Source organism: Harmonia axyridis, chromosome 1 (genome assembly GCF_914767665.1).
Source record: "Harmonia axyridis chromosome 1, icHarAxyr1.1, whole genome shotgun sequence".
Lineage (NCBI taxonomy): Eukaryota > Metazoa > Arthropoda > Insecta > Coleoptera > Coccinellidae > Harmonia > Harmonia axyridis.
The window spans coordinates 68,375,301-68,402,440 of NC_059501.1; the positions used below are offsets into that span (position 1 = coordinate 68,375,301).

The following is a 27,140-nucleotide window of genomic DNA, read 5'->3' on the forward strand; positions in this document are numbered from 1 at the left end:
AGAAAAATTCAAAATGACTAAAACTGTACAAATTGAGCAAACGGTTAATGAATTGAACAACTAAATTAACATAAAGACAGACGTACGTTTCGGAATTTCTGTATATAATAATACAATTTTTCCTCATCAGTGCCTTATAGTTCAACGGAATTATTAAATTTACAAACTTACCACGTGTATATATACCTCAACAAAATTGCAAGTAAGTTAGTTAGTTTGTAGTTTCTTACTTGCAATTTTGTTGAGGTAGATATACACGTGGTAAGTTTGTAAATTTAATAATTCCGTTGAACTATAAGGCACTGATGAGGAAAAATTGTATTATTAAATACAAAAATTCTTTATGTTAATTTAGTTGTTCAATTTATTAACCGTTTACTCAATTTGTACAGTTTTAGTCATTTTGAATTTTTCTTCTGGTTGATTATTAAATTTGTCATTTTTAGAATTGGAATATATTCCAAGACAAAAATAAACTGAATATATCATACAGATATATTATTGTGAAGGATTAGACACAAAGTTGTCAAATTATTTGATTTAAATTGTAACGTTACAAGTCCAACCCGAAAGAAGCACGTCAAACTCTGTCAAGGGTGACGATGATGGAAGTTTTTTCAATTATATCAATTTGGTGCCAGAAGGTAGTATGGTTAATGAAGAATATAACATTTCTTTGAATGATGTCCTTGGGATGTCTCTTTGTGGCATCCCAGGGACTACTGTGAGTGATTTCCCTTCTCAAAATGTGAAGATTTCACCATTTATTGCGATGAACAGAGGCGAGTGACATGCAGCATAACTGTTGACCAACCTTCGAGCAGTCACAGTCGATAATCTGAATCTCTTATTTTCATATATTCAATTACATATCAACACCGAAAATCTCTGTCGGTTTTGTAGTCACGGAAATATTGGATAATTTTCTTTTGATATTCTTATTGAGAGTTCCTTTTTGGAATAGGCTTCAAATTTCCAATCTTTATCCCAATGCAAATTTCCATTTCGATTTTTAAATCTGAACTGCCATATTGATTTCTGGTAGTTGTGTGAAATTTCCCTTTCTCTGTCCTGAGTAGAGGTCACCCTCTACTCATATTCTGGAAAGCAATACATAAACCTAATCTATATTTTATTCCACATCTCTCAGAATGCGTGTCCACATGAACAAAATCTAAGAGAATCAGGAAAAATCCCAGAAGTCTTGCCACATCGGTGATACCTATAAGAAATTCGTACCAAAGAAAGCTCTCCCAGCTATCCCATTTGCTAGAAGGATCGGAAATAACAAGAAAATATGTTGAAACAGTTGAATAATTCATAAAATCCTCTCAAGAACACGAGGACAAGAAGAATTTTCGTAAGCAGTAAATGGAAAAACAGGTCATAAAAAGACATTTTATGGTGTAGATTTCCTTTTCCCCCATAAGGATTACCTTATTATCGTTTTTCCATTCGTAAGGATGTTCCACACTATTTATTTTTATTTCATGTGATAGATAAACATTTAAGTAACTTGAAAGAATCGTCCTTTCTAGAGAAGTATAACCTGAACTTTATGTCATGTCCGAATGGTACCTCTATGCCCTCAGCTGGTTATTATATACTGACTGACAAAGGAGCTGTTTAAATTCTGAATTTTTTGTTGTTAAAACATAGATAGTACAGCAAGGAGTAAATTATTGAAATTTGGTGAAAAAAACGAAGGGTTTACAATTTTTCTTAATAAATTTGTTAGTAATGTGTTTGTCCACCGCGATCATCTATACAAACCCCAACACGTCTCGGCACTGATGCAATAAGATGGTATATTTATTTTTGGGGGATACTATTCCAAGTTACCTGTTCTGCCAACATGAGGTCGGGCATTATCTTGCTGAAATATTGGATTTTCGAGCCGGTTAAGGTAAGGGAGAACTTATGGCTCTACTATTTCTTGAAGGTAAGCAAGGCTGTCAAGTTACCTCCAATAAAGACTAAAGGTGACCTACTTGCATGTGCAATAGCACCCCATATCATAACGCCTACTGTTCGGTGTAAATGACGCTCAACATCAAACTGCACCACTGCAATCGTTGCCGTCGATACTCAAGATAACACAAGATGGGGTCGATAATGCTGCAGTCTAAAAGAACTTATCCGGCGGTTAACAATTCGGACAGTTACAGGATGGTCTTGTTTTCCTAACCACTTCTCAGCCAAAGATCGAGTTGTCACGAATCGGTCTTTAATGGCCATAAGTCTCACACGGCGATTTTGAACTTCATTTACCCCTTCGACCTCTGGTGCCTACCTTTCTTTGATTTTGGGCTTTATCAAACCACGCTTGACATCATCTCATAACAGTAATTGGATTTCTGTTCGAACGGTTAGTGATTTCTCAAAATGACAACCTCGCCTCCTGAAGACCAATAATTCGACATCTTTCAAATTCACTTGACTGGAGATAAATTCCGCGTACACGTGCTCTAGGCATTTAAACAACAACTAAACTTCGACTTTGGCTCCTCGAAAAGCTAGTTTGTTGAAAAATTTGAAAAACTTGCGAAAAAAAACGACTACAATAAGTATTCAAATAACAAAAATTTTTACATAAAAAATCCTTCATGATTTCTTCTACTATCTATGTTTTACCAAAAATAATTTTGAATTTGAACAACTCCTTCTTGTTGTTGCGGTCTCTTTATCAGTTTGTATAGAATACTATAAGTTTTTGGGAAGTATTCATAACGAAAGAAGCAAAAAATATCCAATTTTGCGATTTTGTGACAAAGAAATATTATATTCAGCACAAAATTATTCAGGTATCTTTTATTTTTGATTGTAATGAAGTAGTTCAAATCCTGAAATCCGTTATATATCAATTACCTTCATCATTTTCACCATGATCTTCAAACTGTTACTGCATATAGTCTGGTAGAAAATAATATAACATCTGTGGCAAAGCGATTTATTCATGGTCCACTACTATACTTTATGATATCTTGTAGTTTTTCCGTATCTGCTACCGATTTCGAGAAAAGATTCCGAACAATGCTCTAGTAATCCTAAGGAAAATCCAAATTATTATAAAGATCTAGTTTTTGAGCTGTGATGAATGAATTAATTGAATATAAATAAGTTTTGTTACCTATTTATTTTTGCAATCTTTCGTGAAGATTAATGAAGATTTGATAAATTGATATAATCATCACGAAAAAGTAGCACCACAAGATACACCCTGTATCTCGAGAACAAAGCTTTTGCGAGCCCATGTTATTTTATTGAAATGATCCAGGGAAGCTCTCATTTCACTTTGTACTTCGAATAAAGAAAAATCCTATTGTCAATAGGAAACCGAAAATTAGTTTCATCCAGTTGAAATTCGAATGGTCTCTTAATCACATAAGTATTTAGCCAGGTGCCTTCTACAAAGACATGTTCCATTGAAAACCCATTACATCGAATGGCGAAAAGTCTCTAGAATATCCCTCATGTTCGTTTCCACCACCAGCGTTGAACCGTCCATCTAGGTGGGAAACATAAAACTCTTCACTCCGGAAAATCCATTCTCTCGCCTGCGAAGTTAATCGTTTCAAAAGTTCCACAATGGTGGCGTAAACAAAAGAAATAAAATCAACACGTCGAATGGTGACACTTGCGAATGCGCTCTTGTCACTATGAAGCGTGAACTATATCGATTCTTTCGGGAATAAGATGATTTGTATAGGAATCAGAAGTTTATTTCATTATTTTGTTCGAGTTTCATGGTAGAGAGATAATAAGGGAAAATTTTGATTTCCTATTGAGTAATATGTCTACACGACTGCTGTAGAATATACCTATATCTCTTCTTATTTCGAATTCGAATGTTAGTTCTTCATCCTTTGATTTTTTTTATAATAATGGCGTCGATTGCTGCATCCATTGGTATTTAACAGAATAGTACATATGTTTAAAGTTTACCGGGTATGAAAAACCTAACATTCCTGAAATGAAAACATCACTAAATCGAGGCACAAGCAACACAAGGGCGCAAGCGTGTCCTGGATGAATGAAAGTTCTTTTGATCCTATATTAGTGCTTTTGGTTTCCACCAAATTCCTAGTAAATTCTTCTTCTCATTGTACCCTCTTCTTATGGAGGTCGGTGATTCCAATGGCAATCATAGTCCTGAAATCAGCAGCGCTGATGAACAGCCAAACCTTCTCCTGAGATCTTTCAGCCACGAGTTTTAACGCCTTCCCACCAATATTTTGCCTTGAATTTTCCCCTTTATGATCAGTCGAAGTAATTCATAACTTTCGCCTCTCATTAAATGGCCTAAATATTGCATCTTCCTCTTCTTGATAGTGTTCAGTAGCTCTTTCTGTTTACCCATGCATTGAAGCACTTCTTCGTCTGTTGCCCTTTGCGTCCATGAAACTTGCAACATGCTTCGATACACATACATATCGAAGGCCTCCACTTTCTTTTGCGTTGGCGCGTCCATCGTCAAGCTCTCGCTTCCACAGAGCAAGACCGAGAAAGCATAACCCTGGCCATTCGAGTGCTGAACATCAGGCTGAGGTCTGAACTGGCAAAAACTTGCCCATGCATGCCCTCCTTGCCTGTTCAATCCTGAAATATATTTTACTCTTCGTGATCCACTGGCTGGTCATACTGGCCTCTAGATATTTTGTTGTTGTCACCTGTTCAATTGGTTGTCCTTTTACATGTAATTGTATTCTCGACGGGGATTTTGAACAATCTTGGTTTTGAACACATTGAGATATTAGCCGAATTTCTCTGTGATGAACAACGGAATTTATTATTTTCTCTCTTGTAAGCTTTTTGCTAATAGGACGGTGGTAGTATCTCAGGCGTATCTTAGGTTATTGATTATGCTTCTGTTTATTACTATTCCTCCCTGAGAATATAGCCTCCGAACACTAGTTAAAAAGAAGTGGCGACAAGACGCAGCCCTATTGGACTCCCCGTCTGGTCTGTATATCCTCTGACGTTAATTCCTCTATTTCAACACTTGCTGTCTGATGCCAATAAAGTTTGGAAATCACGTGATGGTCCTGATTGTCAATCCCTGTTTCTCGGAAAATTTTGATCATCTTTTCGTGGTTAACGCAGTCTAACGCTTTGATGTAGTCTATAAAACATGGGTATACGTTGACGTCCAAATCCCTGCATCGCTATGTCAGCACATTCAAAGAAAAAAGAACCTCTAACGTTCTCATTCCATTTCGAAACCTGAATTGAGTGTTATTTATTTGATATTCGTACTTCTTGTAGATACGTGTATAGATGATTCTGAGAAAGAACTTGTGAACGTGAGACATCAAACTCTAGAAAAGTGGTGGACTTCAAGGTGTACAAAAAAATAATTACTGGAAATGAAGATTTTTCATATCGTTTCGGATTATATAGAAGGAGATTTATTCATGTTCAACTCCTGAAAAACCTAATATCGCCATTTCTCCTTTTTGTCAAAAATCCTCAAAGCATTCCTAAGACATCGAAAATGAATTTAAACTAGGCGGGCGAAAATGAATTTCGAGGAAAATAATAATTCAGTGAGTTCTCAATGAGAGAACGTAATTATGCACGGCAACAATGTTAAGTCGTCCCCCAAACGAGCAACTCCAAGATGGCATTAATTATATCCGTCATAATGAGTATTGATATTCAACGAAAGAACTCACAGACGGAATGTTTTAATACAACATTTCGAATAGTTTGTTTAATGGATTCTCTGAATAATCCAACTTCCGTCCGTCTCTGGAAATTAGCGATGCCACGCTGAATGCCATGAATAAAACAAACATCGCTGAAGTCCTGGACAAGTGTTTAGCGAGAATTCAACATTAAGGAAATTCGAGAATTTCTTGAAATTGCCAGAGAACGTTGGAAAATGACTATATTTCGTAGAACAATATTTCTTTTTCTCCGCAGTTACATTTACAATGCTTTGTTCAACTTGGGAACTAAAAACAAAACAATGCGCTGAAAAAATATATACGAGCTTACATTCGAAAACGTAACTTAATTAAACATAATATGAAGGCGAGGAAAAAGAACAATGGACATGCCCTCAGGAGAAGTGCTAACCGTAGATACGTGTTTCGGGCTTTCGGCCCTCATCAGTACTGTGAAAAAGTGTTAGATGAGCAACACTTGAAGGAAAACAACAAACAAACGGAGTCCACAACAGAAGCAAGCCGTCCATTTGTGGTTTCCGCAAGAAGACCTAATGGGTTTTCGGGCAACAACCAACATCACCACGTGGGAAGCTAAAGCTACCTGCGTGAAACCCTAGTCCTGGTAATGATATGTGAAAAGGTTATCGAGGGTATTATTATAAAGCGAGGAAAAAGAATATTGGACATGCCCTCAGGAGAAGTGCTAACCGTAGATACGTGTTTCGGGCTTTCGGCCCTCATCAGTACTGTGAAAAAGTGTTAGATGAGCAACACTTGAAGGAAAACAACAAACAAACGGAGTCCACAACAGAAGCCAGCCGTCCATTTGTGGTTTCCGCAAGAAGACCCAATGGGTTTTCGGGCAACAACCAACATCACCACTTGGGAAGCTATAGCTACCTGCGTGAAACCAGTTCCCTGGTAATGATATGTGAAAAGGTTATCGAGGGTATTATTATAAAGCGAGGAAAAAGAATATTGGACATGCCCTCAGGAGAAGTGCTAACCGTTGACACGTGTTTCGGGCTTTCGGCCCTCATCAGTACTGTGAAAAAGTGTTAGATGAGCAACACTTGAAGAAAAACAACAAACAACGGAGTCCACAACAGAAGCCAGCCGTCCATTTGTGGTTTCCACCACGTGGGAAGCTATAGCTACCTGCTCGAAACCCTAGTCCTGGCAATGATATGTGAAAAGGTTATCGAGGGAAAAAGAATATTGGACATTCCTCCCCACAGAATCTGCACTCGTCATTTTCTCTCAGACTCATTCTCCTGAGGTGTTTCTTAAGGCGGCAATACCCTGTAAGGGATCCAATGAGGAGGTGTAGTATATTCTTGCTAAGATAAAATCCAGATACTTTTTGAATTTCGTAGTGTTAAAGTTTCGAATGAACTTTTCGGAATGATCCAACCTAGGAAAATTCCGCCAAAGTGACTTATAGACGAAGCTATTCTTCTAACGAACCAGTTAGACAAAACACTTTTGGTAAAATCTTATAAAATGGAGAAATATCTCTGTTTCTGCAATACTTGAAAAATATACAGGTCATTGTCTGCGTTGAATATCAGCAACACTTCTGGTAGAAGCTGGAGTGGAGTGACTACACTGAAACGTCATGATGGATGAAATGATACATTTTGAAAATATGACATATCTCTTGAGACTGTGGTTTTCCTTTGCAGAAAGTTGATAACTAGTCAATGGGCCCTATTTTGTAATTCGAATAGAAACGAACGAATAGAGTCGTAATCTGAGAAATCGGAATGTTTCACTTCTATCTCGTCCAAATTCGGTATTCTGTATACAATTCTTCTACTATCGCCAAATGTAATTCGTAATTGATATCCATAGTAATTCTATTTGAGTTACAGAATACCAATTCGAAACGATTCCGGTGCATTTTGATTCGATCCATACCATCTCTATTCAATTTGAAGTTAAAGAATGGGGCTGAATGAAACATGAAAACATGTTCTCCTACAACTGCATAAATTTGAATAATACAAGTAATGGACCTGATTCAATTCAGAATGCCCTTCGTTGACAGTATCTATGCATTTTTTTCGTTACCATAAAAAGGACCCAATTTCATTGGTCTAGCAAGCGTGGTGAGGAATAATATTCCTCACAGTATGAGCAATACAAAGTTTTGAAATTCAGTAAGCTAGATGATATAGTCTGCTTTTCATAGCAATTGTAGAAAAAATACAGTGCGCAACATGCGAAGAAAGTCATTCTCTCACTCGTGTGTATGCAGCACTTGCCTTTCAGGCGCGTGCCATAAAAAAGTTGAAATTGTTGCAGGCATTCTTATATTCACGGAGTCCTTCCAGAATAGCCAAGTTTATATCAATTCGAATAAAAATGTTGATAGTGTTCATATGTATCTTGTTAATGGAATTTATTAAATAGACATAAATTTTTTTTTGTTTATATTATTCCCAATTAGGATCATAGGTATTGAGATTATGTCCAAGGACATAGTGAAGGTACTCATAAATTACATTGGTAACTAAGCAATGGAATCAAAATAGAAGGATACGCTTGGCTTCGTTTTCTTGGAGTGTGTTTGTGTGCGTTGCGTCTGAACTCGAAATGTCTAAAGCTGAACTTTTTTCATGTAGCTCATACAGCTTGGAAACGTACCAGAACAATATGAGTCTGATTTCGAAGACACCCCCTCCAAAAACTATGGGAAAAAAACGACATTTGATGAAGAGCCACAAAAAATTGTATGAAGTAGAATTTTCGCAGGAAGCACCACCCTCTGGATCAAGTAGTATTTGTGGTAATAACAACATTAAACGTTGGATCCAACATTGTCAAAATATTATTTGGACGGCAGCTCCTTTATTCTTGAAATTAAAACTATGAGGTTTGTTTTATTGTATTTGTAATTTTCATTAGAAGGGGGCTCTAGTGCCAGATTTCTTGTTCACAGCATTCACTTAATTTGTAAGAAGTACTGAAGTAAGAGGAGTTGATTAAAAAAGAGTATTTCCTTTTTGTTTTTAATTAATGTAGGTATTTTTTGTACCTACACACTATATTCAACATAAATATTTTCCATTGAAGGTATATCTACTAAATGAAACATTTTACAAACTGTTTCAAACTACTTTGAATTTTAAAACCTGTAACCATTGTCCTATTGGATTTGACTTGAGTTTGACTCAATTTCAAGTCAAACTCAAGTCAATTTCAAACGTTCAAGTCAAACTTGTGCAACTCAAGTTTCGAGAACACGTCCCATGAATTTTCAAGACAAAATATCAAAGTAGCCAAATTTTAAGAATTCATTTTATCCCAATATACCGGGTTTTTCATCATAATTTGACCCACCCTTTAACTTTGTTACTAAACGAGGTACAAAAAAATGTTTTCTACAAAAGTTTCGAAATCGACTAGTGTTTTTCTAAATGATTTCACAAAACGAATTATATACAGAGTGGGCAATATATTGATAGCAACTTCATTTTTTCAAATGGAACACCCTGTATATTTTTCTATATTTGACTAGCTCTTCTTCCCCTGATTTCAAATATATAACATATGTTTGGCCTATCTTTTTTATTCTGAGTACCACCGAGTTTCAAATTTTAAGAACAACCTGACATGCTCAGTAATCAGTTTTCAAGTGGTAGGCTGCGATAACTCAAAATACTCTTTTTTGAGTTATCTCGTTGGCAATTTGACTATATGTCATATCGTTGCCAACGAGATAACTCAAAAAAGGACATTTTGTATTATCGCAGCCTTCCATTTGAAAACTGATTACTTAGCTTGCCAGGTGGTTCCTGAAATTTGAAACTCTGTGGTACTCAGAATAAGAGAGATGGGCCAAGCGTATGTTATATATTCGAAATCAGGGGAAAAGGAGCTAGTCAAATATAGAAAAATATACAGGGTGTTCCATTTTAAAAAATGAAGTTGCAATCAATATGTTGACCACTCTGTATATATTTCGTTTTGTGAAATCATTTTAAAAAACACTAGTCGATTTCGTGAAACTTTTGTAGAAAACATTTTTTTGTACCTCTTCTAGTAACAAATGTAAAGGGGGGGTCAAATTATGGTGAAAAACCCGGTACAGTCCCAGTAGTTTCAAGGTTATTAATATTCAAATAGACTTATGAATAAATATAGTTACTCTATAAGCATATTAATTGCATTTTACCTTCACTCGATGCTATGGCTCAGTCCGGAAGGCGTCAAACGAATCCCGAAAGACTGCAACACATAGAATATGAGAAACGAGGAAATAAAAAATAAAACCGCATATTTTTTTCATTCAAATTCTTTTCCGCATGCACTCTCATCTCGAAAAGCAGATGATTAATCAAATCCTACACTCTTCCGAATCCATCAACCCCTTTTCAGATTCCTCCCGAGACTTGCCAGGGTTAAATCGCAGACGACTGCCTACAATACCCCTCAGTCAGTTGCTCGAAAGCAACCACCGCCAGGTTAATAATTCTTTCATGAAGTCAGAGAATCCGAACTTCCCCCGCCTCGAAATCTAGATTCGGCGAAGTTTGTGGCTGCCTATCAGGCGTGGTCCCGAGGATGAATTGAATGCTCCATCAAAATAGATGATGTCAGGGTAAGCTTACATCTTGTTTCGGAACGTACCCTTGAGATATTTGGAGAATTGCTCCGATTGCGAGTTTGATTCGGAGGGAGGTTGCTGCTGCGGTCCTTTGTCTGGCCCAATGTTTGGACATAACGGATGGCAATACTTAGGTCTCTCGTTGATATTCGCTGGAGGTTTCGAGGCCTGCGTGACTTGGAGGAAGGAGAGGTGAGACGTGTCTGTTTCTAGGTGTACACTAGACATCTATTTTCGACTCCGATCGTTGGCTAATATTCTCAGGTGAATATCGATATCCATGACATCAGAAAAACGTTTTGATTGCTTTTCTATAATGATGGAATCAACAAAAATATGCATTGTTGAAAATAGTTCTACGAGATGATTTAAAAAGATGCGGCAATATTAGAGGGGTGATTTTCCAGGTCATTTTACACAAAAAAGTTTCTATAAACATGGGTCCACGAACGCTTCGTTACCGATCTACTGCGTAATCAAGTTTAAATAAAAAAAAACAGTAAAAATTAGATTTTTCCAAACCGGCTACTTGTTGTATTGGATTATGTTAAGCTGACTTGCGTCATCTCTGCGAGGAACTTGGGACTTTTGATGGACTCGGAATTGAGATTTAAGGAACATGTAATAATATGCATTCAAAGGGCTTATGCAAACCTGAAAAGATTTATCCCTCACAGGCATTATCGATAATAATAACGATAATAAACTTTATTTAGCACTCGGCTATGTGACAACAAAATTGAAAATTTTGCTGACGGTGTCTCTGGTTCTTAGTCATTTCAGCTTTTGCGACGCAGTTTATGGTCCTTGTTTAACCAGAGAGTACAGTAAGAAGATACAGAAGGTACAGAGATCATGTCTGAGGTTTATATATGGGATCCGGAAGATCGAACCAGTCATTCACAAACTCAAGGACTGTAACTGGATAGATATGGAAAAGCGTAGGAGGCTCCACTCGATGATTCTTTTTCACTCGATCATTCTTTATAAAACTCCACCATATCTCTTCAATAAAATTAAATTGCGCTCGGATGTTCATACTTTGAATTTCAGACACCGTGGCCTCCTCTCCGCGCCCACCCATTCTACAACCACTTTAACTAGGTCGTTCACGTACAATATTGTTTCTCTCTATAATGGTTTACCTCTTCCTCTGAAATCCTTTAGTTTATATAAATTCAAAAAGTCATACGCACAGGTTCACTTTAGGCTTAGGTTCTAAGCTATGTGGACGCAGGCTTGATCTCCGATGATTTTTTTAAATTTTTTTTCTCTTCAAATTCTTTATTTGAGTTCACTAAATGTACAGAGGGAATTTTTTTCTCAATGTATCCAACTATATGGTCAGTGCTGGAATCTTTTTTTTGTTCTTGGTGAACTTTTGGGAGCTTACATATAAACAGTCTTAATGTCGTAAGTCTCCTTTTTGCAGATAAAATTATAGGATATTTATATATAGGTATCGTTTTTGATTGATTGGTTATTGTTTTGTATATTATCTGCAAATAAAGTTTATTATTAAACTTATACATATCATAATAAAATTATAGGCGTGTTGATAGCTGTGGGAGAAACATACTTTGCAATACAACACGATGCTTTAGTCGTATCAGTTACACGCGTATTGGCACGTCTCAGGCTATTTTTCACGAAAAAACAGGATGCCACTGATTTCTCGAAAAATAAAAATGTGGGGCCTGAAACAATATCAAATTCTATTCATGTCAGATATCAAAGTATTGACATTCGAAAAAACAACGTTACATTTGCTCATAAGACTCTAAAAATTGATTTCTAGGGGTGGTTCGGCTTATTTGGCCACAAAACTGCTACCCAGGTTTTAACAAATTCAATAAAATTAAAATATACAAAGATCGATTTTTTTCACTTTGAACAGATAATATTGAAATAAAAACTTAACTTCAATCGGTTTTTAATGAATTACTGTGCTATTAGATTGAAACCTCTTCTGTACATTATTTTCAGTCTTCTAAACACCAGATCTTTGCAGGAAGCTGTAATAATAATAATAATAATATGGTTTATTCTGTAAGCTACAGGGTATAAACATATAATCACAGAGGCGTGAGCCTGTACGTGACATTCCCATTCAGCGAGGTTGATGTCATAACGCCAGGTATTATGAAGATGTTCTCTCAGTTTCAGGAACTAAAGTGGTTCAACGTACGTACCATTCCTACTTATATATCTCAAGGAAGTACTTCTTGATATTTTTCAATCCCAAGAGAGGTTTCTGTTATTCCAATCCTATGGGAGGTGCAAGAATCTCGACACAATTCTCGCCGATAAATTGCATTCTGAATCTGAAATTAAACCAGTTATGGCTGAAATTTAAAACAAGTTACGTATTATTCCTGAAGTCTCGATAATTATTGGAAATCTTTCAGAAAATTCTCTGTTTCCTTCTCTAGATACGCGCATCCGCACCCTGACCTATGGCATACGATGAAATGACATTATCGTAACATGAATTGAATCGTGCAAAATCGTTGCAAAACCAGTCCGAAATGATTACCTTATGTGTAAGCAATATTATTTTCGCGCGAAAGTATCTCATCCAAGATGTTTTTTACGAGAAATATTACTTTAAAGATATGTCATTTTCCAACTTCGACACCCAGTATTTCGAAAACTAGTCATAGACCCATAGACTCCCTTCTTCAGGAGGTCATAATCTACGAATTACGAAAAATTCAGAAAAACTAGCCGGAGACAATTTTTCCATTAGGCTGCTGCCTGGTCCTTTCATCAATTCTTCTTTGTGATACCAATATCGACAATTGAAATTCTTCATACAATAATTCAAATCAAAAATTTCCCAAAATTCCACCCGCAACGTAATTATTGTCAACATCGCCGACCATAACACGTGACGTGTGTTTATAGATAAACAAAAATACTGCCCGGTATCAGTGTCGGTTTCCATCAAACGGGGTTAGGATTTTATGGTTATGCAAACCAACTCGTTGATCAACCGATGGCCGGAAGAAATTTATGTGTGGGATATGCGTACCGACCTTTGTTCAAACACAACGACGTCATTGATGGGTACGGTAAATGATTCGAAATGCAATTGTTCATTCATGAACGCGGTTACGTGTTTGACGCTGATTTATTCGACGTACAACTAAAAAAAAAGAAGAAATACGGCGCTTTTATGGCCACTATATGTGTTGCTGAGGTTGGCCGTCGTCGATAGAGAGCAGGCCATTAAGTAGCCCGTATCTGGTAGATACAATCTAGACTGTATGTTCGAAGGAAGGAGCCTGCTTTGAAATTGTTTCGCTGGGTGAGAAACACTATGAATGTATCAAGCGACTCAAAGGAGAGTCTGTGTGGTTTTATTTAGGTTTGAGAAGGACTCAACTTGCAGGAATTCAATCTCGAATAACTTCATTTATTATAAAAAACAAACAAAGTAAAGAATAATGGAAATATCTCAAGGAAAAGTGCTAACCGTAGACATGTGTTTGGACTTTTAACCCTTATCAGTACGATGAGAAAGTGTTAGGATGATCAATAACAGGAGCCAGCTGCTCATTAGTGTTTTCCACAGACCCAATGGGTTTTCGGGAAACAACCAACTTCAACACGCAGACAGCTTTAGCTACCTGCGTGACATCCAAGTCCAGAAGCAACAAACATGTGTAAAGGATAACGAAGAGGTTATTCAAAAAGCGAAGACAGAATAAACGGACATCCCTCAAGGAAGGTCCTAATCGTAGACTCGTGTTTCGGGATTTCGGCCCTCATCAATATGGCGAAAAATGGACTAATTGAACAACACTTGGAGGAACGGAGTCAACAGCAGGAGCCAGTCGCTCATTTGTGATTTCTGTAGGCAGACCCAATGAGGTTTACTTGTGACAACCAACTTCAACACACGTAGACAACTTTAGCTTTCTGAGTGACATCCGAAACCAGGAACAACAAATATGTGTCATTTCAGCGGGGAAACACTTTAGAACCTTTATGTCGCTCTTTTTAGGCCAATGTTGGAGTTCTCATCCGTCGTTTGGTCACCCTACACATCCGTGAACAGTCTTCTTCTCGAGAGAGTACAAAACAAAATCCTCAGATATATTGTTTCAATTTAAGGGTGGCCCATTTTCTTTTGAGTCTTTTTCTACGGGTCGGTTGTGGGTCCATCTTGAACAGCCTTCCTTTCATGAGGATTTCATGTTCGTCCTTGAACTCTTTCGAAGACGTTTGTATTCTGCTGAACTGTTATCCCAGTTCGATTCATCTGCTCCCCAATATTTGTCAGTAGACTCGATCTGTTCAGGCCTGACTTATTGAGATCGAATTACTGTTTTCATTCTCCGGTTTCGTGAAAGATGCGGAGTATCAATGTCGTGGATTTCTTAGGTGTCGACATATTCAATCGTTCAGTTTCAGGATTGAGAGGAGATTTGAGGCGTCTTATAACACTGTGACGTTTTTTGTAACTTGTAGAATTGTATGATTTTTGTATGGTGAAAGATAGTCTTCTATGATGGATAATTTCATGAGAATTTTGCCTGTAAAAAGATTTTCTACAGGTTATTCCATGAAAAATGAATGGTGGATAACTAGGGAATTCAAAAAACAATGAAAAGAATAACGGATATTCATCAAGGAATAGCGCTTACCGTAGACTTTCATCAATACGGCGCAAAATTCTTAGATTGAACAGCACTTGGAGAAAAACAACAAACAAACGGGGTCAACAACAGGAGCCAGCCGCCCAATTGTGTTTTCTGTAGGCAAACATGTGTTTTCCGTAAGTGCCATGGCACTTTTTGTGATCGGCTTATATAGTCGCTGCACAGTGCGCTTTTGTATATTTTTCTACTAATGTTAAAGAAAATTGTATGATTCATATAATTTATGCAAATGAATAGTATTGTATTGAATGGTATTTAAAAATGGGTTTTTGGGCAATTACCAACTTCAACAGGTTGAGAGCTATAGCTACCTGCGTGACATCCAAGTCCAGTAACAACAAATATGTGTGAACGATAAAGAGGGAACTATTCAAAAAACAAGGAAAAGAATAACATAGTCATCCTTCAAGAGAAAGTGCTAATCTAAGACACGTGTTTTAGGCTTTCGGCTCTCATCAGTACGGTGAAAAAGTGTTAGGATGACAATAATCTACATTGTAGAATGACAATATTTTTAAATGCGAATGAAAAAAAATGTTTTTCGCAGAAAAATTGATGGCATGTTCAAAGCACTAATATATTTTTGAAATAATCGTGATTAGTAACCTACAAAAAATTATTACAGGAAAAGAAAAGCTATAATTTTGTGAAAAAAAATATACAGTCGTAGAGTGAGGCCTCCTACTTCGTGAAGAGAGAGAAGATAAAATAGAACTTCACCGTACAAAGTTTGGCCATCGCCAAATAGCAAATGAATGGGTTACCTAACATTTAACTGATACGCGGTTGACACCTGTTGGTCCTGAGCCCTTCTGTGGGCTTGGAAAATAGATACCAATATAAGGCAGTGGTCCAATAATGGGACAATAGAAAAACCTTCTGGAGAAACACTTCGTCTCGCTCAAACAAAGAAATTTGTGGTGCTTGCACCGACCTATATCAGGAAGCTTCTGAAGCTATCATGTGCTGAACTGCTGACAGGACACTGTCGGAGCAAATATCTTTTGTACCGCATTTGTTAGTCAGCAGGTGAGATCTGCAGGCTTTGCGGAAAGGAAGTAGAAACAGCCGAAACATAGTGTGCAAATGACCAGGGCTGACTGGCCTAAGAACAACTCACATAAGAAAGTCAGTTCAGGATACTCACGAAGTAATAGCCAAGGCTCCTAAGGACGTCGTCGGTCTCGTTAACCGTATCGACGACCTCCCTGGTTTTGTATGAATAGGTAGGGTTAAGAACAAAAGATCAAATTGGTCGCAGTTCCCGAAAAGCTAACAGAGCCGCAACGACTCCGATTCAGTGAATAATAATAATAATAATAATAATAATAACTGATACGCAAAGATAACATTGAGAAATAAATTTGGACCGGATGAAGTCACTCATCCGGTTCATTTATATGGTGTTAAGTCTAACACCATAAAAAATGAAGTCCAACTGAGGCTACAGAACAGGAACCCCACTAACAACGAAGCGACAATTAAAGAAAACTACGACAGTGCTAAAAACCAACACAAAATCAATCTACAACGAAGATTTGATACAAGTAATAGATGAGCAACGGCGAAATATACAAATTGCATCTGTATAAAACTGAGAAAAGGTCAAAGAGATCTATCAGAGCTATTATCTGCTACAATGAATAGATATTTCACAGAATTCAAGGGTACTGATCCTCTTGTGGGTTTTGGTCCTCATACTGTGACTAGAGTAGTTCACGGACAAGGATAATTTAGGGAAATAAAAGAACGGGATAAAATACGTATTCAATTCATTTCAACCCACTTAAAGAGTTTGAAGAAGATGATAATATGTCTAATAGATTCTTAGGGTCGCTGGACACTTGGTTCGTTGCGGTTCGGTCGCAGGTAGTTTTTCGCTGGTCTCGGGAACAGATGTGAAAATCTTTACTCTTGTCGTTGTCGGTGCAAGTGTTGCACATATGTTGTAGTTGTAGACTGGACTGAACTCAATTAAATTATTCGCTCAGATCTTCTTTTTGTTTAAGGTCCGGAATTTACATTTCCTTCGCCTCTGATTTCATTTCTCCTTATTTCTGCTGTTGTCTGATCGGAGGGCTTTCCTTCCTACTTCATGTCACTTTTTTCTTCTATCTAGTTCTTTGAAAGAGGTATTTCCTCTTATCGGTCTTTCTCACTTTAATTGGTATTATCTTTCTTAGTTCCTTATTCTCGTGTTCTTTCAGCTTTTGTCTTCTTTCTATGCTTATTGACTATTTCTTCAATAGTTTCAATTTTCAGTTTTTCTCTGATTTGATGGTTAGTTATATACCATGGGGCGCCAACCGCTGTTCTTATTACTGAATTTAGTGTACCTTGCAACTGATCATTAATATTGATGTCCTTCGTATTGTACCAGGTAACTCCTGCATACGTAATGCTTGGTATTAGCACTATTTTTATTATCTTCAGCTTGATTTCCAAAGTTTACTTCTAGGGTTGAGCAATGGTACAATCAGCCGTGCAATTGCCTTGTCGTTTTTCTGTTTTCTTCTATCTGTTTGTTGAAATTCATTCTTTCATCCAGGATTACTCCCAAGTATTTTGCTTCCTTTTTCCATTCTATCGTCTGGTTTTCTATTTTGACGTTTCCTTCTCTTTCTTTCTTTACTGTTGTTCCTCCGAACTAGATTTCAACTGTTTTCGATGTGTTCACTTTGAATCTCCATTTCTTGAAGTATTCCATCAGTCAATTATTCGCCCTGAACTGCCGATTTTTATAGGCATTCAGGCTGTTTTCTATTCGACCGTTCGCAATGCCTTTCTACGGATCACTTAGGGGTGTGGTTTCGCTATTCTGAGTTTCTACACTGAATTCTTCCGTTTTAGGATTTTCGTTCTGGGACGGAATATTTTCGAGGGAAACGATAGATTCCCTACACACTCAAAAAACCTTTTATTCATAGACTGAAGACATCGAAAAAACTCCCACCTATTCTGCACATAATGAACAAAGAGATAATAAAATTCACATTTTTTCGAACGACCAGAACCTCGAGTCATTGCAACTGATACGCGGAAAGTCAAGTGGTGGTAATCCCTCTTAACCGTCAACCATTTTTCGTACATTCATGTTCTTGGTCCTTTTCGAATTTTTGCGTCTAGTTACCATATTCGCGTCAAAATACGAAAGCAGCATCTTCTGTCCCGATACTTCCGTTACCGTAATCCCTACTCAGACCGATGACGTATTCAAATTTAACGCCGACTCCGGTCTTTTAGCGGTAGACTGCTCTATATTTACCCGGCGGGCAGACGGTACCCGTTTACTTCCGCGTCTACTTAATGAGATAATCGCTTGGCTTGGAATATACCGGGAAAAGGCCCTCTCGACGGAAAGGTCATCCTGGCGGATGTGTGCGACATCGATTACGGCGGCGTCCCGACGTTGGCGGGAGAAAAATCCGACGCGTGGGGATCGAGACGTCGGGCAAGATGGGATCCGAGGATTATGACGTAGACACGGCGAGATGAGGAGGAACTATGGGAGGTGAGCAGGAAAGGTCATCTCGTGATGTAGAGCTTTCGGTAGAAAAGGGAATTTCGTGTTTTCTCATCTTTCAATTGGATATAATTTTTCCTGATCTTCCCAAATCAACATGAAATAATACTTATTCCAGAATTGAAGAATTGTCTGCGAGCCGTGGTGTTATTTTCTTATCAGAGTTTGACTTTTATTATTTTGCCAAACGTCCAAGAATGTTTCTATAGAAATGATCCCAATATGGCAGTAGGCGAAACACCTAAACGATTATACCACGTCGTCAAGGATATATCCTCTTATAAATACGCCGTAACTGTGGTTCCTAAAAACATGAGTTAAATAATCATCATTATTCTCACAATAATCTTTTTCGCGATATGTTCCAAATGCATTGAAAACTGATCAAACTGGATAATGGACCGGACACCAGTTTTAGACCGTGATTAGTCGCTACTCGAAGATCTACAGCGTCGCGCGACTCATCTTCTTTATGGTGTTTCGATCCCTTCCTATAACGCTGAAGCTTTCCTATTTTATTAGTTCAAACCAACCCATTGTGTAATTACCAAAAAGATACACCTATTCAATACACCTACCTAACTAAAAGAAGAAAAATTGGCGAATATTATATACCTCATTCAAAATTGATTGCTTGAATATTTAATATAAATAACAAAATGGATTTAGATCGATTCAATACTTGTTTAAACAATTAAAAAGAGTCATTAAATAGAACAAAAAGATACAAAATTAAAAGTTAACACCAACAACAACTACTGAAAATATGCTCCATTTTGGTTAATACATTTTTGTGCTCATTTGAGAATATTTCTAATTGACTTTCGATTTTCACTGTCTCTTATTTATCTGCTAGTATATTGTATACTCAAAATTAGTGGATCCTGATTATGTATTTCAGTAGAATCTACCACCGATTTTAGATAACCCCAAAAATAATTATCTATATGAGATTAAAATCAGTTGATGATCTGGAAAATCAGTTGATGATCTGGAAAATCAGTTGAGAGGCCCTCTCAACCAATCCATAAATACCTTATAGTATCGTTCAAAAAGTCTCTAACGATGAGCTTATAATATCTTCTTGGAAAATTATTAATACCCCATGGCAGTATTGCACACAATAAATAAAATCATATTTCAAATATTATAGATTATCAAAGAATTCACGTTTTACACATAAAGCGTACGCGTTGAGGATTCCCAAACATGACATTCCTGGAATTCCCACATGTCGCATTCTATCAGTCTGATATTGATAAAAATTGATGGGAATATTCAATTGAGTAGTTCCATTGCAATTTTGCCCATTTTCGACATACGGCAGCCCTACTTGTGCGCTAACGTGTAATTCCTGGAATCTTAATATTTCGCGTTATACCAGTCCGGTTTTGATGATATATAGAGAGGATATTTGGGTTAGAATATCAAAGATTCCATATGTCATTTATTGACAGAATTGAAATACCCTTCTCGTTGCACATCCAAAAATTGGAACTCTTGAGAGATAATGATATTTAAGTCCGATAAAAACGTACTACAGAGTGCTGACTTTTTGGAAGCGGACGACGATAAATCATAGTGCCACAATCATAAGTAGATCATTCCATTATTTGGAATAAAGTTACACTTTTCTCAGATGAAAGCTTAAAACTTAGTAATGAAATCAAATAATTGAATACTCAACGTATTCAATTATTTGAATCGGTGGCAGTCTATAAAGTGAATATCAACATATTAGGTATGTTATGCTGATGTTGCCGTTATTATTACAGGAAATGAAGCCGATTTAAAAAACTCCTGTATGTATTTCACACCATAAGTAAGCAATTGATCATGAGAATATTCAGAACAAAGACCAAATAAACAGTAATTAGCAAAGAGCCTTTAAAATACAAGCTAGTGTAGGGCGACAAACTCATATAGAGCAGATTTTAGCCTTGAATTACATGAGATTCAAGATATCCGTAAATCAACTGAGAACTGAGAAGCCATATACAAAAAGCGGATTATTAGCGGATGTAATATGGAACAACAGATATTTGAGCATAACATCAAAAGTAAGAGTCTGCAATACCTTTATCACACAAAAAAGGACATAATTATTCATAATAAACACAAAAGCAGGTAACAATGGACTAGTTAAGTACTGTTGATAATACTGTATTTGACACGATAGAATTAAAATATAGAACAAAACTGATAAATCAGTGAAAAAATTTTGAAAATCCATCAATCAATGACTGAGAAATAGATTATTTAAATTTACGTATTTAAGCGCGTAACGTGTTTGGTCTCCGACTCGTCTGTGACGTCACGCCACTTGCCTGTGATCGCTACACCATAAATTACGTTTAAATACTTAGCCGCGCCAAGGCTCTCGCGCCGTTTTTAGTTGTACAGTGTAGTTTTAACTCGAGTTTTGTTTTTATGTCACCATAATAGAAGAAGGCTTCGTGAAAGGACAAAGTTATTTTTACTCAATAACTTATTTCAAACCAACTTACACCTTAGTATTTTTATTATCAGAAATAGACAGCTAGTACTGATAGGTACTTACATCAAAATGATCTTAACACACATATGAAGTAGTTTTAGGTCCAATTAAGTCACGCCTCATTAATTTGCACCACTTTTTTCTTTGATTCATGTCATTTGGTACATGAAAAAACAATTTATTGGGGTTTTTAATTGTCGTGCTTGCACACATAGGCACAATACAATATTTGTAGGTTTTTTTTTTATTTCAGCCATCGTGTAATGAACAAAACACGACACGAACGGCACAAGTGATTGTACACCAATGAATTCGTAAGCACTCTGCGAATACCAGTCGCCTCGTGTAAGTGGCGTGACGTCACACACTAGACTATGAAATTATTCTTCCAAGCGCAACTTCAAAGTCCCATAACTTTTTCATTTCTAGAGATATTTCAATGATTCTTCCACATTTTTCTTTCATTTTACTTAAATTTTCAGAATTAATCCTTAACAAAAAAATGAAAACTAGTCCATTCTAAGAACTGAATGAATGAATGTTCAGGAGTGCTGGCAGGGGGTAGCAACTTTCAAAAGTGTCCAGCAATGGCTAATGAGTATTCTCAAGTAATCCCTAAGAAAATATAAATGAATTGAGCTTTATACTTCAACGCATTCAACGTAATATTTCATACACCTTTACTACCTGTTATCTACCAAAGTACCCACAACCGAAACTCTATGGTCGCAGGTCGTCTGTACCTGTGTGGAGGACATGCACCGAAAAACTTTCAGCTTTTATAAAATGACTTCGTGGGCTCTTGGCTATACACGGAAATCTAAAATACGCGAGAATGATCTTAGAATGAACACGTAGATAGAATGTCCTAAAATAGTATAGCGAAAAATTGGAGAAAACAACTGATAGCCCTAGAAAGAAGAAGAAGAAGTTGATTGTAATAATGTTGCTTCATCAATCCAATTCTCAGTTGCATATTAGCTCGAACCCTTAAGATATATACACACTCAAGATGATTGTTGTTTTTATGTGGTTTAAAACACACTTGAGTTTAGGATGAGTTTGGTGCGACCATTTAACAACCAGACTCAGAACTTGAAGGGAATTCTATGCCCCACAGTTTTTCGATAAGATTAAATACACAGACTTGGAGGGAATGTTAATTTTATCAATTACAATTTAAGCTTATATACTGATTGGAATATAAACGATGGAATTCACTATATTGAACGAGATTACATTGGGAATTGAATTGGAACTAATGTTCGAATTTCGAACAATGATATTTTGCCATTTCGTTTCTGCCTTTCCTTCACGAGAAAACATTTTTCATTCTTCACCGTCACTTATCATCCCTCCGAAATTGTGGACCGATCGAAAACACAAAATTTCCATCGCGCAATTCTCGATACCCACTAATATCCTCGAAACGACGTTGCGAGCGAAATGCCAGAAAAAAGTGGAGAAAACACATCGGTATCGTTCGCATTCCGCTGACGCTTTCCACACCGTAAGTGACAGAAGCTGAATATTTATCGGGTAGGCGTAGACGGCTCAGATCAAAAAGTAATTTTATGATCCCTCGCTCGTCACCGTCACTTCATTTCTATATCGGGATTTGCGCAGATTAACTCGACTTTGCGGAAACTGTTTCATCTCCCCTTTTGGGGATTATGAGCTATGATGAATAATGTAGAGTAGGCCTGGATTATATCGTCAACGCAGCTTATTTGCTCGAGTATCGGGTCAACATGTTATGTGAATTTGAAGGTTTTTTAACGATTTCGATTTCACTTTTTTGTCGTTTTAATTTTGTTAAATCGAGTTTTTTTTGCCTGTGAAGCCTGCAACATATGCGCATAAAAGTCGGCCTACTTGGGTCGAACAGACCGAATTGAGAGACTTGCATGAAAGTGTGTTGCGGAACTTGTAGCTTGAGTTGGACTAGTAGAAGTTGGGCTTGAAGGAATTCGGTCATACCTATCGTGTCTTGTCGGCAGACTTGCTGAGATTGAACAGTGTTTTGTTGACTACTTATGACTAAAAAAATTTCTTTCAAGCTTATCAAGAGATTTTTTAATGGAGTTTTTCGAGATCTACTTCATGTCTTAAAAATTCTTGCCAGAAAACGAAGAGTATCAGTAAATCTTTCCTGGTGAATGATTAGAGCCCTAATTTTCCCTTTTTTTTCAATTAGAGGTGCTAGCAACAGTTCCAGTCACAATTCCTCTAATAAATGAAGTGTGAATACTTAGCCGTTTTCTTTGACCAATCTTTCGTCCATCTTTACCGTTTTTTGAATTTTGATTTCACATATAATGCAACAGCTGTAGCAAGAAGTATCTCCTCAGAAGCCGTTTCTGTACCCTATCGTGCAAATATTGATTCATTAAATTTTTTTTACTCTCTTCAAAATGAATAATCATCAAAGTCGTGCACAGAAAGAGCATTTATGGACATGTAATGAACGATGTTTTGTCAATATTTTCCTGAAAAACACGGGTTGTTAAGAGATATTTCTACCACATGTCGTTCTCGTGATTGGCTATGGTGTTACTACTCCTCTTCCCTCAACGTATTTGAGATGACCAACAACAAAGATATCGTTTTTTTCATCGTAACGTCTTGTATAAGAATTCAAAAATGGTGGCGCAAGCTAGAATAATGATGAGTTTCTACAGATCACTCCATCCTTAAAATTTACAAGAAAAGATTTTTTAATTGGTAAATGAAGAAGAAACCAGTTAGGCCGCCGATACAGACAATGTTTTTTCGAGTAGACATATTGTCTACTTTTATGCGAAAAAAATCAATTCTAGATTATCCAAATATTAACTACCAATAATGGCCAAAAATTTGCTGAAAAACTATAAGGTTTAAGTGCAGGAAAACCTCATAAAATTAGTTTAGAAATTAATTCTTGAGGTCAATAACATAAAAAATACAGGTTGTGTCATTTGAACTAAAAATGTTTTTGTTCATTATTTGAAGTTGATGTTTGATAATCCAGAATGGATTTTTTTTCTGCATATAAGTACCATTATGTCTTCTCGAATGAAAATTGTGTGTATCTGCAGCGTAAGTGGTTTCTTCATTGATAACCAATTAAAAACTCGATATTCACAATTTTTCGCAGAGGCTGGACAATCATCAGAACAAGTAAATAATAATGTCAACAGAATGTCAAAATAATCTGCAACACCCCGTTAACTCGAGAACCGCGAGGAAAATCGAAGGTTTGGAAGTTTTACTGGGGCTTCGAGACGATTTCGAGCGGGTCTTATTTTGGCCATCTTTGCACTAGATGGTTCCGTTTGGGCTGTGATTTTGTATACCTAACTACATCGTATCTAAGTGGAACGGCTTTATATATGTAAGACTCGCTACGCTCGCCGAAGTGGCGCTAAACTTTTTTCTGAGTGAAACAGAATTACTTCTTCTATCAGCAGAGGCTGGACAATCATCATAACCATTGAACAATAACGTCAAGAATAGGTTAAAATAATTTGCAACACCCCGTAAACTCGAAAACCGCGAGAAAAATTGAAAGTTTGGAATTTTTCTTGTGGCTTCTAGACGATTTCGTCATTTTTTCTCTATATAGTTCCGTTACCTGGATTCTTAGCGGAAGGGCTTTATCTATACAGGGTGTGACGTAATTAATGGATAATCCTGTACTGGCGGATAGGGAAAGTCATGGCCGACCAGAAAATGTAAAGTTATGTCCAGTAAAAATATCATAGTTTTCGAGATATCGGACAATTTCATTTTTTTCTAAAAAGTGCACCTTTACTCACTAATTTCAATGCTGTGATCACAAATCTTGTTATTTCTTTGGGCATTGTTTTTCATTTTACTCTCAAATAGCTGTACTATGAGATAAACTACCAAATTCCTACCATCTTGCTTAATTTAGGAGAAAAAAGTAGGAAAATCCTCATGTTTGCAAATTCACTTAATTTTTTCTTTATGTCAGTTGTTATGGAGAAAAAAATTTATTGAGACCTTTGTGAATATTTCATAAATAAATTGTGTATTTTATTGCGGTTCTGAAATGGTATAATACATGTTATTCTGTTATTGGGTGCTCGGACTACGTTTTATTATTACAACTGAGGTACTTATTTCAGTGAAAAAGAGTTTTAGGGATTTTTGATGAAACCTAATAATGGTTAAATAAAACACAGTAATATTATCACTATTTATTTTAAATTACAGTAAGTGCTCGAAATGTCCGCCTTCTGCACGAATGCACGCTAAACATCTTCTAATAAAAGATCGTTTGATTCGTCGCGCATATCTGGCTTGATCAATATTTCGAGCTGCTTCGTTAATGCGTGTGCGTAATTATTCAACTGAATTTATCGGCTTGTCATATACCTTCTCTTTGAGACATCCCCAATAGAAAAAATCTAATGGATTTAGATGAGGAGATCGTGGTGGCCAAGAAATTGTACCCATTCGTCCAATCCATCTTCTCGGGAATTTTTCATTTAAGTAATCACGTACCTGTCGTGCGAAATGTGCAGGGCAGCCACATTCGTCTCCTGCATTCGTGCAGAAGGCGGACATTTCGAGCACTTCCTGTAATTTAAAATAAATAGTGAAAATATTACTGTGTTTTATTTAACCATTATTAGGTATCATCAAAAATCCCTAAAACTCCCTCACTTGAATAAGTACCTCAGTTGTAATAATAAAACGTAGTCCGAGCACCCAATAAAATAATAACATGTATTATACAATTTCAGAACCGCAATGAAATCGACAATTCATTTAGGAAATGTTCACAAAGGTCTCAATACATTTTTTCTTCTCCATAACGACTGAAACTTAAAGAAAAAAGTAAGTGAATTTGCGAACATGAGGATTATCCTACTTTTTTTTCTAAATTATGCAAGATGGTAAGAATTTGGTAGTTGATCTCATAGTACAGCTATTTGAGAGTAAAATAAAAAACAATACTCAAGGAAATAACCAGATTTGTGATCATAGCATTCAAATTAGTCAGTAAAGGTGCACTTTTTAGAAAAAAAATGAAATTGTCCGATATCTCGAAAACTATTATATATTCACTGAACATAACTTTACATTTTCTGGTCGGCCATGACCTCCCCTATTCGCCAGTACAGGATTATCCATCAATTACGCCACACCCTGCAAATGTAAGACTCGCTACGCTCGCCGAAGGGGTGCCAAGCTTTTTTCTGAGTAAAACAGAATTACTTCTTCTATCAGCAGAGGCTGACAATCATCAGAACAATTGAACAATAACGTCAAGAATATGTTAAAATAATTTGCAACACCCCGTAAACTCGAAAACCGCGAGAAAAATTGAAAGTTTGGAACTTTTCTTGTGGCTTCTAGACGATTTCGAGGGGGACCTTATTCTCGACATTTTTGCTCTAGATAGTCCCGTTTAGGCTGTAGTTTTGTATACCTACATACCTGGATTCTTAGCGAAAAAGCTTTATCTATATAAGACTCGCTACTCGCCGAAGGGGCGTCAAACTTTTTCTGAGTGAAACATAATTACTTTTTTCATCAGAAGAGGCTGGACAATCATCAGAACCATCAAACAATAATGTCAAGGGAATGTCAAAATATTCTGCAACACCCCGTAAACTCGAAAACCGCGAGGAAAATCGGTTTGGAAGCTTTCCTGGAGATGATTTCGAGGGGGGTCTTATTCTTGTCATTTTAGCTCCAGATGGCCCCATGTAGGTTGTGATTCTGTATACATCAGTACCTGGATTCTTGACAGAATGACTATACTTGTATCTATATAAAACTCGTTATATTCAATTGGTTATTTAGGGATAGTATCGAACTAACATCAATCAACCTGTATTTCCTATATTATAGCTGGAGAAATCAGCACTTCAAAAAAAACTAAAATTTTAATTCTGTTTCTGATTTTCCGTACCGAATTGTATTTTGTATTTTATTGTTATTATTATACATTTTTTTTTCAGAAAGTGAAAAACACTACCCATCCAAGAAAAGCATTTCAACTGGATGCATTCATAACTCAGCTATCCGTTTGGACTTCCCATCGGCCACAAAGGTAACAAGCACATAATATTTCCAGGGACGTACGATGAAAAATAAGTTGTCTCTCAGCCCTGACACAAACTTGGCCCGAGGATCGGCCGATATATCCGTAACT

At 36.7% G+C, this 27,140-nt stretch overlaps 1 protein-coding gene across 2 annotated transcripts in view; it reads left to right on the forward strand.

Moving 5' to 3' along the window:
* The window catches only part of LOC123677403 (protein artichoke), a 294,809-nt gene that overhangs the window by 35,377 nt on the left and 232,292 nt on the right, over nt 1-27,140 (forward strand). For both annotated transcript variants that reach the window (XM_045613900.1, XM_045613907.1), the window contains exon 2: nt 26,947-27,038. The gene's annotated coding sequence lies outside the window, so the exon portion shown is untranslated. The remainder of the gene's footprint in view (nt 1-26,946; nt 27,039-27,140) is intronic.